This window comes from Monodon monoceros, unplaced genomic scaffold, assembly GCF_005190385.1.
Source record: "Monodon monoceros isolate NGI ecotype Baffin Bay Population unplaced genomic scaffold, NGI_Narwhal_1 Super_Scaffold_6, whole genome shotgun sequence".
Classification (NCBI taxonomy): Eukaryota; Metazoa; Chordata; class Mammalia; order Artiodactyla; family Monodontidae; genus Monodon; species Monodon monoceros.
The window spans coordinates 39,697,279-39,712,103 of NW_021703783.1; positions in this window are offsets into that span (position 1 = coordinate 39,697,279).

Sequence of the window (14,825 nt, forward strand, 5' to 3'; positions counted from 1 at the left end):
AGGTAAGACATCCCTAGGACTCGGATTCCGTTCCTCAGGACTCCAGCTTCCCCAGGAGCCAGGGAGGGAGGGCAGACGAGCTGAACCCACCACGCCGCCAGCCCAGCCTGTCCCGCCTGCCACCAGCAGAGGAGGGGCAGGCTGAAGAGGAGAGGACAGTAGGACAGGGCAGTTTGTCATCTGGCCCTCCAGGCTCTGCCTCCTTCCCTCCCCCATCAGCTGTTTAACACCCATCCCCCCTCGCCTACCATCCTCATCCTCATTAAATCCCATGGACAGATGGGGGCCGGCAGGGAAAAACGTGATCACCGTGAAAGCACTCTTCAGTGCAACAGAGTCTGGGGGTCACAGCTGTGTCCCCTGAGGTCTGGCCAGTCCTTCATGCCCGCCCTTGTGTCAGCAGTGAGAGAAGGGGGGGTACTTAGGAATCTTAGGGGGAGATTTAGGAATCTGTAGATGCTGGATTATTCTAGCAGACACAACCCCAGTTAAAAATGCAGTCAGTCATGTGGTCACTCATCCATCCATCCATTCAGCGCACATTGAATAAGTCCCACCACGTCAAGAGGTAATAAGAGGATGTAAAGATGGACAGGTGGGCTCCCTAACCAGCTTGACCAGGTAGGGACGTGGCTTATTCTGGACTTAATCCTCGTTGCAGGCTAGATGAAGATCCTTTGTCTCTGCCCAGTGGTCTGAGCAGGATGGACAGCCCCCCCCCAAACCCCCCCCAAACAGGCGCACAGCACGTGTGCACGCTCGCACATGCGCACATACACACACACACACACACACACACACACACACACACACACTCCCAGCTGCCGCCATGAACTCCCTCCCATGGTCTTTCTAGCCAATCACAGCACTGAAGGGTAAGTCCCACTGCCCAGCGGCCCCCAGGGAGTGTATTAGCACATTTGAACCACTCAACCTGCAATGACAAAGCCTGGGGCCTTGGGAGGAGACACAGCAGGAGGGGAGGGGGGCCTGTGGGGAACTGTCCTCCCTCCTCTCCCAGGGGAAAGCTCAGGACTAAATTAAGCATTCTGGGGCACAGAGGAATTTGGGGGCCCCAGCTCCAGCAGTGAATAAGCGATCCATAAAATCCCAATTTACACACTCACTGATCAAACGGCCCATCTACTCCCCTAGGAACTTGGGCATGGCTCCTGGGCTTTCCCCTCTCTTGCAGAAGGTCCTGGGGTACCAGACCCAGGACACAGGCAGCCAACGCTTTATCTGAAGACTCAGTCCCATCCCCAATCCCCATGAGGCACATCCATTCCCAGGGCTTGGGGACCTGCCTGTACCCACTGTGATCTGGCTGACTGTGGTGGGACTCGCCAGGTCTGCCCTCTATGAATGACAGCTCTTTTTCCCTCCTGTGCTGCCCCTGGGCTGCCGGGGCTGACTTCAGCCTCATCAGAGCTGCTAATCACTTTTCCAGCTCTGAAGGCCTACTCTCCTGCCCACTCCCTTCTTTCCGACAGCCCCTCCATGTTTTCTCTTGACCCTCATCCTGGTGGCTGTAGCTGCTGGGAGATGCTCTAAGCCCTCTCCTTCCAGCCACACAATCTCACCCGTTCCGCAGGCTGGGAAGATATCCAGAAACACAGGGCAAGGAATACGGGTTTCCTATCCCCAACTCATCTATCTCCCTGGAGACAGCAGGTAGAGAGAACTGGCCTACTTATCACCCTTCCCCCTTCCCCCAAAGAAAACTCAATTTGTCTCCACCTACCTCGATTTTGTTTGCTTTATTTAGGCTGCCTGAAATTTCAGGAACAGAAAACCATTCTGGTTAACAGGCATCCTCTTTTAAGCTACCTACAGCTCTGGGAGGTTCTGGGCTATCAACCACTCGGCCCTCAATGAAGGTTAGCAAAGTCGATTGGCTTCTCTCCATGCCTGCTTGAGCGTGGCCCTACTGAGTAAGTAGAATTTTCATCAAGGCCAAGTAAAGCGAGTCTTCGGGGCTGGTAACTGTTAAGGGCAGCAGAGCCCGCCCTACTACGCCCTCTTCTCACTACCTGAGCTGTGTTGGAGCAGGTGAGTGGGGGCTTTAACTGCTGGGCCCTGGGACAGGACACAAAAGGAGGGAGGGCTCACCCTATGTCCATGCTTTCCGGAGGACTTGGTGGGTCAGGCTGCTATCTCCCAGAGGCCATTGCCTCCTGGGCCCGGAGCTCGATCTCCATGACGTCATTGAGTGCCCCCAACAGACTGCTAGGAGGGGTCTATAGTGCGAGCCCACTGGACAGCAGGACACACTCCTTCCCTTCTTCCTCCTTTCCTCACCTTCACTGGCTGCTCCCAGGGACCCTCAAATGTAGCCTGGACTCACTGGTGACTTCAGTTAGGCAGGTGTCTGAAGACTGCCATTGGGGCTGGGGGTCTCTGAGCCCACCCTGGCAAGCCCAGGGGTCCTTCTGGAGGTCACAGTCCCACCTCCTTCCTAGGGCTCAGATGATGCAGGGAGTGGGTCAGCCTCTGAGATGTGGGGCAAGTGTCTCAACCTCTCTGTTTCCTCCGGTATGAAATGGGGGAACCAGCATGTCCCAGCGTGCCCCCACGCTGGCATGAGGGCAGTGAAGGAAGGGTGGTACTCTCAAGAGTGGCTGGAGGGAGCCAGGGGATGGGGCAAGACACCAGGCCTGGCTCTGACTTGGCTCCCAAGAGGGCTGGCCAGGCACTTCAGCCTGAAAAAGGCGGGGTCGGGGAGACACTCTGGCACCAAAAGGATCCAATGCGCTTGAGAGACCCCTGGGAGAGAAGGGCAGTTTCCAAGCTGGGCCCCAGAATGGAGGCATCGCCCTGCAGTGTAAGGCCCCTGTCCTGCCCCTCCCGACTGCTGACTGGGACTGTGGGGGGAACTGAGTCCCAGACCACGGCTTCCCTGGATGTCCTGCCTGAACCCTGGCCCTGCTGCCCTGTGTCCTAGAGCACCTCTCACCCACTCCTCCTCTGCCAGTAGAAGGAGCCCCAGTGCCCTGCCCCCTCTCTGCCCTCTGTCCAACTTAGAAAATGCCCAGATAATGTCACATGCCCCTTCAGGTCCCTCTTGGGAACCCGCGCCGTGCCAGACCCAACTTCATCCCGAGCCACACTTTTCCTGTCCCTGGGAATCTTGGGGCGCACTCGGCTTCTCAACACAGAGTGGGGACAGCAGCGGGCACTGGTGGAGGAGGCTGTGGTCACTGGGGTTACTGGCCAGCTCGGGCAGCCCTGCTCCCCGGGGCTGGGTGAGACCCTCCTAGTGCCTGTCTCCTCGTGGATCTGCATCTGGGGCCCTTCGTCCCTCGGGACTTGGCCCTGCATGGCTGTGGGAGGGGGAGGAGGTCAGGGCTCTTGACCAGTGTTCAGTCGTAGGCCCCTTGTGCAATCTAGTAAACCTTGCGGCCTGTTCTCAAAAATATTTGTCAGTGTATGAGATAAAAATACACAAGAGAAAACAAAGGTGTAACTATATATCGTGACAGATGTTAGCTAGACTTATTGTGGTGACCATTTCATACTATATACAAAAATCAAATCATTATGTTGTACACCTGAAACTAATGTTATATGTCAATGATACCTCAATTAAGAAACAAATAATACACGGGACTACTTTGTCAATTATACCTTAATAAACCTGGGCAGGAGGTAGAATTTTTTAAATATTCAATACACGGGGCTACAAAGGGAATTAATGACATTGGAATACAACTCTATTCGTGAGCTCCTCCGGGATCACGGATCACGGGTGTTTAGCCCAAGAGACAAAGGCCCCCTCTCAGGCCCCACCCCCTTCCCCCCAGCCAAGCTTAGGATCCAAGGTTGACTTGAGTCAGTTTGGGTGGCATGTGACCTCCAAAAGGCTTAAACATTAAAGTCTGTGTGATCCTATGTTCCCGGGCCCCAAATATACCCCCCTCCCCGTGCATAGAGGTGTGTGAGAGACACCCCGCACAGGGCCAGAGCAGAGCAGAGGTAAGGGAGCAGGCCCAGGCAGCCTACGCAGGCTTCCCCAGCGGCTGCCTCTGCTCCCTCCTACTCCCTTCCCAGCCCTGGGGGAGCCGAGCTGAGTAACTCCAGCTATGCAGCCTGGCCGGTCTACCTGGGCGTGAGTGGGCAGGGCTGTCCTCCAGGGGGTGGCCCCCTACACCTGCGGGGCCACAGGAACAGAAAGAGAAATGGGGGGGGGATGGTGCTAGGCAAAAACCAAACAACAACCACAGCAACTCCTGTCTGCTCCGGCCTGGGTCCCCAGCACATGTGCCAAGCACTGCTGTAAGCACATGAGCGCATGTAATCCTCACAATAACCCCAGGAAGGAAGTATGACTGTTACTCCCATGCTACAGAGGAGGAAACTGAGGCATAGTTAACTCGTCGAAGTCACCAAGCTAGGACATGGTGCTGGGTGGCAGCTCTGTGCAGGCCCTCGGCTCTCCCCCACCCCATCCTCGAATGAGACGAATCTGCCATGAAAGATTTTTGGCTTAATGTTAGCTGTCTGAGAACATGTAGGTTGTCTCTGGAAGTGATAAGCTCCCCATCAGCAGAGGCATTCAACACGAGAGGCTGTCTACAGGGTGGGGCACTCTTGGGCAAGTTGATGGGCTCTTCCTCTCCTCTCTGCAATTTTTCTGGGTCATCCCAACTTACATGTCTAATAGGCACTGCAAACCCAACAAGTCTAAAAGCTGAACTCCTGACCAACCCCACCCCGATGAGGCAGCTCCATCTTTCCCAATAAGGGGCTCAAACCCCAAAACTCTGACCCGAGAGGGCTACAGTATGGAAGATGGTGACAGGAGGATGGGCATCCCACATAGAACACAGGATACCTGGAAAAGGAGCCCCTTCCTAGAGGGGTGAGCGTCTGGCCACCAATGACCGCTGTCTCTCTGAGGAGCTGGGTGGGAGGGGCGATCCCCCCTGGTGGCCAAAGTCCCCGTGGAGCCCCTCTGCCCCAACAGAAACCTCCAGGTAGATCGGGTAGATGTGGAAGAACATGAGGCAACTGGAGGTGTCTTTTTGCAGTATAACCCGAATCTCGCCAGTTTTCTTTCCCCACTGGCCTGGAAAGAAGAAAAAACACCCCAGACTCTCAAGCATCCAAGGGCCCAACAGGCCAGACAGCAGCAGGTGGACTTTCCCAGTTTCCTAATTCCCACTGTCAACAAGATGGAGCTGCCTCATCGGGGTGGGGTGGGCCGGAGTTCGGTTTTTAGACTTGTTGGGTTTGCAGTGCCTATTAGACATGTAAGTGGGGATGACCCAGAAAACTTGCAGAGAGGAGAGGAAGAGCCCGAATTAGGGCCTCTGTCACCTATGAACAGCCTCCCTCGGGGAAAAGGAGTCTCCTCGGGACTCTGCTGAAGATGCAAGAAGGCCCTGCTGTGAAGGGAGTGGTCTTTTCCCAAGTCTCTCCTCTCCATCCCATCCTGGGTCCTGTCCACCGCTCCCCAGCTCAAGCACCTTCGGGGGCTCCCTCCTACGCAGGGAAAACAAGGAGAGTGGTTCTGAAAGCTTAGCCTGTCCTTTGGCCTATTCGCTGGTCCTTGACTGCCTTGTAAGCTCCTGGAAAGTGGGAGCACATCAGGAATAACGCTTGTTGGATGAAAGCCTGTCCAGATAAAGTATCTGGGCCTGGCTCAGGGCCCTGCTGAGTGTGAGGTGAGAGTAGCAGTGCTTCACGTGGGTGCCTGCAGCACAGCAAACAGCGCCAGGGCTAAGGATGGGATCTGCTCCTTCCAGGCCACACGGGAAGCCGAGGGTTGTTATGGAAGATCCGAGGCAGGACAGCCCCACTCAGGGGCTGGTATGTAGGTGCCTGGGGAGTGTGTGGGGTGTCTCAGGGGCCCGGGAATCCCGGCCCAGGACCTGGCACGGTGCCAGGACCCAGCAGGTGTTCTACCCAGGTTTGTTAGAATAAAATGCAGCCTCTTTGCCACATCTTCCCGTCCATCCCCGATTGATTAATTCCAGCACTGAGCAGGGGATCAGGTGGCTTGAATCTGCCAGGCAGTGAGGGGAGGCAGGGGGGAGGCAGCTTCCACCTCCCGGATTCCAGAGGTAGCCAAGCTGGCTCCCCTCTCACCTACCTCCTGAGCCCCCCGCTCCTGCCCTGACTCTACTTTGGAGAGAGCTTCAAAGATGGCCTGGGCAAGCCCTGCCCTGGGCCAGAACTTTCACACTCATGTTCCTTTTTTCTCCTTGCTCCTGCGCTGGGAGTTGGTTCTCTGCAGTGGGTACTGAATCACCACGTGAGTCACCAGAGGTAGGCATGTACTTCAGAGACAAAGGACACACTATGTGAAACCAACACCTCTATCACCTATGAACTCACTCACTAGTGTTCTTACCCCCATTTTGCAGATGAAGACATAGAGACACAAACAGAGTATGTGACTTGTCCAGGGCAATTAGACCTGATTAGTGGCAGGGTCACTGCAGCCCAGGGCTTGGCCCCTCGGGTGGGGGTCATGATTGGTCATCATAAATTTGGGATTAGGGCCTACGGAGGTTGGTCCGAGGCCACTGCCTAATGCTACCATTCACTGAGAACACCCCACCCCACCACCAGTCCCCAAGGTGAATTGCAAAGGCTGACTGTCCACGCCTCCTTGCTAAAGGAAAAGAGAGCCAGGCACCTGGATGGCTCCCACTGCAATCCCTTCTCCATTGTCCTGCTGGCCCAAGCAGGAAAATGTCAACATCAACAGCAATCACAGACGTCCCAACTCACGATGGTTTGACTTACAACTTTTTGACTCTACAGTGGTGCGATACGCATTCAGTAGAAACCGTACTTTGAATTGTGAATGTTGATCTTTTCCCAGGCTAGCGATCAATATGCAGTATGATCCTCTCTCGTGATGCTGGGCAGTGGCAGTGAGCCGCAGCTCCCAGTCGGCTAGCCATGCCATCACGAGGGTAAACAACCGATACGAAACAACCATTTTGCACCCATTAAACCACTGTGTTTTTCACTTTCGGTACCGTCTTCAATAACTCACATGAGATGCTGAACACTTTATTATAAAGTACGCTTTGTGCTTGATGCTTTTGCCCCACTGTAAGCTCATGGAAGTTCCTGGTCACCTGTACGGTAGGCTGGGTTAAGCTATGACGATCAGTAGGCTGGGTGTATTAAACGTGTTTTTGACTTACAATAATTTTAACTTACGATGGTTTTATCAGGACATAACCCCATCGTAAGTCAAGGAGGATCTGTATAGCCCTGAGCACCGTCCCCTGCCTTTCTGACCAGGCCCTCACAGGCCCACAGTCCTTCAAGACTGGGACTCAGGGCTTCCGGCCCCTGCCTCATTTAATCCTCACGATAATGTTTATGAGGAGGGCACCATGATTAGTCCCACTTCTCAGATGAGATATAGAATATTTAATAAGCACTATGTACGTAAATATTAGCTATGATTCATCAAGTCGCTTAAGAGAGTGGTCAGAGAAGAGCTAGACTCTCTTGCCCACACATCCTTGTTCCTGGGGATGAGTGGGTCCTACAACAAAACAACCCCCGGACCTCCTCTCTCCAGGTGACACAATCAGAGGTGACTAGCCCATACCCCGACCGAGGCAGTGTGAACCTTTCCCGCTCAGAGGCTGGCCCAGCAGCTCCGTCCGATGCCCCTGGTCTCTTGGCTCATCCTGTCCACCTTCCATGGAGACAGCACCAAGTGGAGGGCAGGAGTGCTGGGCTGCAGGCCCCACTCTGCACTCAGCACGTCAGGGGGGTCTGGATTGGGGTGAGGGTTTCCTGATGTAGGGTTCCCATGGGTGTCACGGGGTCCAAGGACCCTCTAAAGCAGAAGGCAAAGTCTAGTATCGAGTGATGGAAGTGCATTTTTCTGGGGATGGCTTTTGAGGGGTCTGTAAATCAAAAAAAAGTTATGCACCCAGGACTGGGTCATCTGGAAGACCCCTCCCATTCCTAGTATTCTTGGGCTACATGCATTGAAACATAAACCGCACCCCTCATCCTTCAAGGCCGACCTCAGCAGCCACTCTGGAAAACTCTAAGATTTCTTGCTTCTTTGACTGCGGCATAAGGCTTGGGACCCACGGAGCCTTGTAGGACCTCTCCTGCTTTGCTCTTCCTCACTAGCCTGCCAGCTCCAAGAAGGGAGCAGGGCCAGCCCAGGGCTGAGATGGCAGAAGGCACCGGTATACCCCATGGTCGGCCTAGTGGGGCTTACCCCAGCCCACAGCCTCTGTCCACGGGAAGGCAGAGGCTCTCGGGGTTGTGGACCCCAGGTGTGCCTGGCCTCAGGTCCACCTCTCTCCACAGCGGCCCTGGAACCTCACTGAGCCATAGTCCCGCAAAGAACCTGGTTTTCATTAAATCGGGTAGAGGAGTCATTAGCCGCCAGCCGAGTCAAGAAGAAGCAGACTTCTGCTAGAAGGCACGGGGAGAGCAAGGGAGACCAGCCTGTTCCCTGCGATCCCTGGCTGACAGAGGCGGGGGGAGGGGGAGGCGGGAAGGCTGGGCTCCTAAGGGTCCAGCAGCTGCAGCAGGAGGAGCTGGGGGCGGAGAGTGGGGGCAGTCTTGGCCCAGATAATAAGCAATTGTTAATGTGATCCATATGGATCCTGACTGGTCTCTCTGTTTAACAGGATGATAATGGCAGGGAAAGAATGCTGGTCTGTGGGGAAAGGAAGGGGCAAAGTCCTCCCCGGACTTGGGGATGGGGGAGGGTCAGCAAATGAGGAGGAGGAAGAGAGCCACCCAGGGGTCTCCCCCCACCCAGGAGCACAGAGTTATTTGCCTGGAAGTGTTCAGATGCCATGCTTTGCAGGCTGCCCTTACAAAACCCCTTTTATTCAGCCAACAAATATTTATGGAGCACCCACAAGGTGCCAGGCGTCCCCAGTGGGGATGGGGCGCGGGGAAGTATATGCTCCACCCCTGTCCTGCAGGAGGAAAAGCCTAGTGCGGACTCAGCCTCAGAGGCTGACAGGAGGCACAGGTGCAGGGTTAGGAGAACATGCAGGGAGGAGCAAGTGACAAGAGCTGCGGGCTCTGGAGACCGTATATGGAGGAAGTGTGGCATCCGAGTTGGGCCTTGAAGACTGAGGAGGTTGTGGAGAGACAGGGACAATGGGAAAGCATTTGGCTGAGGGGACAGCCAGAGCAAAAGCAGAGAGGCGTGAAATTGCGTGGAGAGAGTCTGAGGTCTCAGCAATAAAGCTGCAGCCCAGGCAGGGGAGGGGAGGGGAGGGGAGGGGATTCTTGCTCCATAAAAAGCTGTGGCATGGATGACCAGGAGGAAGGCAGGAAAGGGCTCTGAGAACAACACACTCGGGTCTGGTCCCTCTCCTGCCCCGCTCCAGTCGGCGCAGTGGAATTGTCCACTCATGGGATCCTCAGCCCAGCCCAGCCCACCCTTACACCACAGCCCGAAAATCCCGCAGGCCCTCGGAAAGTCAAACTCATCCCTGGGTCTCTCAGCCCTCCTCTTCTTCTCCTGAGGAGACAGGGGTCCCCCTGAAAAGTGGGGGTTATTGGGCCTCCCCCGGAGCAACTCCGCTGCCCCACAGAGCTAAGTCCCTTCGGCGCAAGAGGGCTTCCCCCGAGAAGACATTACAGGGAGGGCACGAGGGTCGCTCCTTACAGGGCTGGCTGTTGAGGCCACCAGTGGAGTCAAGTGGAAATAAATGAAATGGCGCTAAATACGGGAGAGGGGGACTTACGAGGCCTGTCACCCGTGGAGCGAAGCTGGCCGGCAGAACCCGCCCCTTTCTCGCCCACCCCAGTTAAGTCCCGTCCCGCCCCCTGCCCCGCCGCTCCGGCGGCCGCCGGGTACCGGCGTGCGGCTGGGTCCCCGCGGCGCTCAGCCACGAGCCGCGCAGCGCGTCCGTCCTCCGGGGTCACAGCGCAGCGGAGGACGGCGCTTGCTCCCGGATAGGAGCTCCGGGATGGGGGCTCTGAGGAACCCCATCCCGGCCGCTTCCAGGACGATGCACAGGGGTTCAGGTTGGACTCTGGAAGGGTCTGGGGCTCCCCTGTGCAGGGTCAGAGTTCTTTGGACCACTGCATCACCTGGCCCACTCCAGTGACTCCACAGGGAAGGCTCTGGGCCCCGAGAGCCGAGAAGTTCTCCCGCCCCGCGGAAGCCCAGAGTGGGCTTCGAAACGGATCCCCATTCCTCGCTGCCTGGCCGACGGCTGGAGTCCGCTCAGCCGCGGCAGCCCGCGCGGACGACAACACAAACATTCTTCCGTCCTCTATTCTCCTCCAAATTAGGTATCCATGGAGACAGGGCCTGGCAGCCTGACAGCCCCACGGCCTAATCCTGATTTAGTGACCGTCCCTTTAACAGCCCACCCACCCGTCCACCCACCGCTGCGCTCTGGGCTCCTGGCTGCCTCTGGACGCAGACTCCAGGCCACTTACACTCGCCCCCGCGTAGACCCCTTCCCAGGCCTCCTCCGCCCAGGGGCCGAGAAGGGGGCGTACATTTGCTGAGCACCTACTGTGTGCCCAACCCTAGCGGAGGACCCTCTATCGAGCGGGTTCCTTAGCAAGGGAATCTCTGTGTAGACAGACCAAGAGAGGGCTCTTGGAGTGGGGAAGTTTAAAGGACTCTCGGGAGAGAGGGCCGGGAGCTCAGAGGGTCACCCTCGCAGCCTGTAGCGCACGGGTGAAGGTAAGTTGCTTCCTGCAACACCCCGACTCTGAGATGGGGGCTATGCTCTCCCGGGCCAGAAGAGAAGAAAGGCAGGGGTTGGGCGTGAGGGACGCAGGACACGCAGGGCCCGAAGTGGCCTCAGTCTCCTGTCACTGCCCCGTCACGATGCTGGGGAATCTCCGGGCCTGGAACCCAGTCCCCACCCCCCTCCCTCACACACAGGGGCCGCTGGACAAAGACCTGACGGAGTGGGAGGGGCCTCGGGCCGGCCCTCGGGCTCCGGACACTGGATCCTTCTGGGACCCGAACCCGCAAATTCTGGTTCCCCACCCCCAATCCCGCAGGCTCCCCCCAAAGCCTGCTGCTCACTACTGCTGCAGCCTCCGCACCAAAGGGGGCGGCGAAGAGGGTGCCCGTCGGCTGCGGAGAGGAGAGCCCCTTCTCTGCCCGCTCCCTCCCCCCGGGAAGTGACCCTCGGCTCCCACGCACCCGCCGGGGTCTCTCGCTGGCCTTGCCCTTCGACCCCCGCCTCGCTGAACCCCGCGCCCCGCAGCCCCCGCCCTCTCCGGCCCTCGCACTGCCCCGCGCCCGCGGACAAAGCTCCGGACACCCCGAACGAACGAACGGTCACCACCCCCTGACCCCGGCCCGCCCGCGCGCTCCCGTGCCTGCCCCCGCCGGGCCCGCGGCCCCGTACCTCGGCATCCCGGCCGGGTCCTAGGTGAGTGTGCGCGGCCTGGGGGGGGCGTCCGGCCCCGGGGCTGGGGCGCGGGCCGGGGGCGACAGGCCGGGGCTGGGGGGCAGCGGCGCTCACCATCCTGGAGCCGCTACTGCTGCGGCTGCTGCGGCCGCCGCGGGCGGGAGCGGGACTGGGCAGTGGGGGTGGCCGGACAAGGGGCCGTCCCGGCTCCCCCCGCAGGCAGGACCCCCACCCCCACCCCCGCCTCCCCTCGCCCGCCCCCAGCGCCCTCCCTCGCAGGCCTTTGCTCCCTCCCCTTTCCCTGCTCCTCCCTCCCCTCGTGCCCCTCCCTTCCCCCCAACTCCCGCCCCTTCCCCGGCCCTCTCCACCCCGGCTGCTTCCCCGCCCTCCCCTCCTCGCCCCCGCCCCGCCCCCCCCTCCCCTGGGCTCGCCCGGCCCCTCCTCTCTACCCGCCCGGCCCGGCCCCGCCCCTCTCCTCGCCAGGCTCTAAAATAAATTAGCCACAGAGGGGGAAAAAGAGCAAATGACCCTTGGTGTGGAGTGTCATTGCGCCACTCTCAGGCCCGCTCCCGCCTCTCCCGGGCCGTTGGAGCGGGAAGTTGGGGTGGGGGTGGAGGCCGAGCAGGGTGAGGAGCAGTCCCCGAGGTGGGGGGGGGGGGGCCGGGACTGGGCAATAGGGCGGCCGAGCGTGTCCGCCGGGTGTGAGCGGCTTCCTGGGTCGAAGGGCAAAGGGGAAGACAGCCGGCCCGGCCCGCCCCGTCCGCTAGCCGCCTTCGACCCCCACTCCCTGGACTGCCTCGGCCTCTCAGCCTAAGCCTGGGAGACTCACTCTTTCATTCTCCTCCGCCCCACCCCCCTGCGCCTGCCCGGGATGCAGAGGGTGGGACACACACAGCCCAGCAAGTCCACCGCCCTGCACTGATGCCACTCCGAGTGGGGTGGGTTCGGGGGAGGACCGAGAGCCCTGGAGGTGGGCAGTGGAGAATGCGATGTGACGTCTAAACAGTGGGCTTCCCTGGAGGGCTTCCCCAAGAAGGCAGCATTCACACTGGGCCAACAGGATGAATCCCAGACCTGTGATCGGCTTGGAGGTGTCCAAAGGCGTTCATTAATTGGTGCGTTCATTCAGCAGATACATATAGAGCGTCTACTCTGTGCCTGGGCATTGGGCTAGGCGCTGGGGACACCCGAGAAAGTCCCAAAGGCACATCCCTCTCCCGGTGGAGCTCCCAGTACAAGGGTAGACAGAATTCTATCAGACACACTGACGCAAGTGTTCAGCGGTGATGCAGGCGGGAAAGGAAATCTGCAGGGCGAGCAGCCCGCAGCAGAACCCACTTTGCCCCAGGAGGAGAGGGATCTGAGCTTAGGTTGGAAGTTACAGATACATTTCCCAGAGGAGATGTTGAGCACCCAGAGGGTCCCAAGGCCTTCTGTGTTCCCATGCAAGGGCAGTGTCTGAGGGTCCTCTCTTCTTAGGTGTGGTTTTTGTTTTTTGTTTTCTTCTGGGCGCTGCTCAGACTCTCTTGAGTACTAGTGGGACGAGGTTGCCCTTGTGCTCTCACCCCCAACTGCCGGTAGTGCTCTGTCCTCAGTGTTTTGCAGAAACACTGCAAACTCTCCCCTTCCCTTCTCCTAGTGATGGTTCCTCTGGAGTCTCTGGGGTCTCACTGGCCCCCTCTGGAAGCTCTGGGTTCTGATCTCCCAGGGCACCCCTAGAGGCGCCACTCAGGGAAAGGGGGAGGGTCCCATATTTTTCCCAACCCCCATGTGGAAGCAGGACTAGCACCCAGGCAGTTTCTGGAATTCACCAAGGTCAGGATCTTCTGCAACCCCAGAACCCTCTCTTCCTCTCTATGCCACAGCCCTAGGACCACACCCTGGCACAGGGTCAGAATGGTAGGGCAACCCATGGCTTCAAAATCAGAAAGGCAAGATAAAGGGAGCCACAGCTGCCACCCTAGGAGAGCTGAACCCCTAGCTGAAGGGACCATCCCGGGACAACAGAGGGGGAAGGAATTTGTTGAGTATTTCTTTATTGATGGGGTATCTGAGCACCAGAGAGAAGAGACGCGCTTGGGGTCACACAGCAAAGCTGGATCTAGAATCCACTGTACTCTTTCTACCCTATCTGTCAGGCTCCCCAAGGGTCAAGGGCAGGAGCTAAGGGAGAGGCCAATGTCCGCATGAGCTGAGTGACCCCAACCAGCAGGAGGCCAAGCCCAGCACTGCCAGGGCATTGTGGCTAGGTGTCACTGGGGGCCATGCTCCCCCAGGCTCCAGGGTGGGGTGGATGACAGGGGTGAGGGTGGAGAAAGGAGTTGATAAGGTGCTCCCCTGGAGTAGGGATCGGGTTCTCCTTCACCCCCCAGGTCCCTCCAGTATGAAAGACAAGGTTAGACCTCAGGAAGGCCTTTCCAGTAAGATAGTAAGGCAGGTCAGCACGCTGAGAGGCCTTTGCTGGACTCCACGTGGGAAGGCGCTGCATCTCGGAGGTGCTGAGTTGTTTCTGATGGGCAAACAGGCATAGGTTGACTTAAAGTCTTTAGTTAGCAGGTGCGGGTGAGGTTGGTCTCTTCACCCCTCTGCCCACCAGGCTCAGGCAATGAAGTGTGGCTCCCCATCCCAAGCTCATTAAAGTCCTGTTAATACATCATCCAGCCTCCTGGGCTGACAAATACTCAATCCTGGCAAATGGCCCGTCATAGTGTCTGCCCTCCTGGGCGGGGCCTTGGGGGTCTGTTCTCCGAGGACTCCCTGCTGACCCCTCTCCTGGCTGTCCCCAGTCAACAGATCTGTGCCCTAAGAGCCCCCTGCTGAGGACAGGGTTCTGGCAGGTCTTATGATTATCCCGGCCTAGGTCAAGTGCCTGGCAATGGATTGGATAATAATAGTGGTAGTTGTTGGCAGTAATGCTCCTCTCAGCTTCTGCTGAGGGCCCTGCATTCTTTCCCAGCCCTTTTGCTTGTATCACATCCAAGGTGGAGGCAGGTGCTGTGCTTGGGTGTGCTGCTGAGTGCCTGAGCATGGGGCGTGGGGAGGGGGGCATGGGTATGTGTGCAGGGGTGTGTGTGTGACCTTCCTGGTCCAGAGACTTGCAACAAGGCCTTTCCGAAAACATCAAGGAAAATAACCCAGCTGGCCCAGGGAGAATCAGCTTTGCGGGTTTTGAAGGGAGAGAGGAGAGTTAGGGAAGATGTGGAAGCCAGAGAGGGAGGGAGGGAGGAGCAGGTGGGGTGGGGAGGAAGGAAAGAAAAGGGCCTTGGGGAAGGATGGGGGTGGGGGGAGGAAGAGAGAAAGAAATGGAAGGGAGGAAGAGGAAAGGGTGGGGAGACCTCTCTTTGTAGTCCTGTGGATCAGCCACTCAGGAGTCATTAAGAAGCAGGAAAGGAAGGAAATGTGTCCAGGCTGGGCGACTGGGGTGCGTGCCCAGAGCACACCACACCCAGCCGGCTGCCACACCTCTCACTCACCCTGGGCTCA